Here is a 1243-nt window from a genome sequence, read left to right on the forward strand (position 1 = left end):
GACGACTCCATGGCGGCGGGGTCGCAGGATCTCACCCGCAGGTGGCGGCGGCGGCCGTTTGGGCTCCGCGGGCCCGATCCGGGCCCGGCGGGCCTGGCGGGGTGGAGGAGGAGAGAGAGAACGGTGGCACTGACGTGGCACGCCGTGGTTGGCCGCGGCGGGCGGCGCGGACATGTCTGTCGGCGGAGAAGAAATGTCCGGCGGTGCGCGGAGGAGGAGGTTAGGGTTCCGTCCGCGAATTTCGAAGGGGATCACTTATTTATAGGTAGAGGGAGCTAGGAGAGTCCAAATGAGGTGCGGTTTGTGGCCATGCGATCGTGATCGAATGGCCGAGAAGATGGAGGAGGTTTTCATGGGTTTTGGGTCAAATTGGAAGGATGTTGGGCTGCAACACGTACGAGGCCTTTTCGGTCCCTCGGTTAACCGTTGGAGTACCAAACGAATTCCAAATGGCACGAAACTTGACAGGCGGTCTACCGGTAGTAAACCAAGGCCGCATGACAAGTCTCGGTCCAATCCGATAATGTTTAACATCCGCACACGAAAAGAGGTAGAAAGGGACACCGGATGACATAGGAGCGCCAGATTGCAAAACGGACAACGGGGAAAATGCTCGGATGCATGAAACAAACCTGTATGCAAAAGAAATGCACATGATGACATGATATGCAATGCATGACACGCAAGCAATGACAAGGCAACAACAACGAATAGCTGGAGGACACCTGGCACATCGGTATCGGGGCGTTACATAATACAATAAATATCGATATACAAGCATGATGCAAAATGGACGTATCACTGTCAGTTGGTGCAGTTCCAAGCAGAGCGTCATGGCGGAATCTACATGTGAAGCAGAGTACATAGCTGCTTCGGAAGCAGCAAATGAAGGAGTCTGGATGAAGGAGTTCATATCCGATCTAGGTGTCATACCTAGTGCATCGGGTCCAATGAAAATCTTTTGTGACAATACTGGTGCAATTGCCTTGGCAAAGGAATCCAGATTTCACAAGAGAACCAAGCACATCAAGAAACGCTTCAATTCCATCTGTGATCAAGTCAAGGAGGGAGTCATAGAGATTTTCAAGATACATACGGATCTGAATGTTGCAGACCCGTTGACTAAGCCTCTCTCACGAGCAAAACATGATCAACACCAAGACTCCATGGGTGTTAGAATCATCACAATGTAATCTAGATTATTGACTCTAGTGCAAGTGGGAGACCGAAGGAAATATGCCCT

Source organism: Triticum aestivum, chromosome 2A (genome assembly GCF_018294505.1).
Source record: "Triticum aestivum cultivar Chinese Spring chromosome 2A, IWGSC CS RefSeq v2.1, whole genome shotgun sequence".
NCBI lineage: Eukaryota > Viridiplantae > Streptophyta > Magnoliopsida > Poales > Poaceae > Triticum > Triticum aestivum.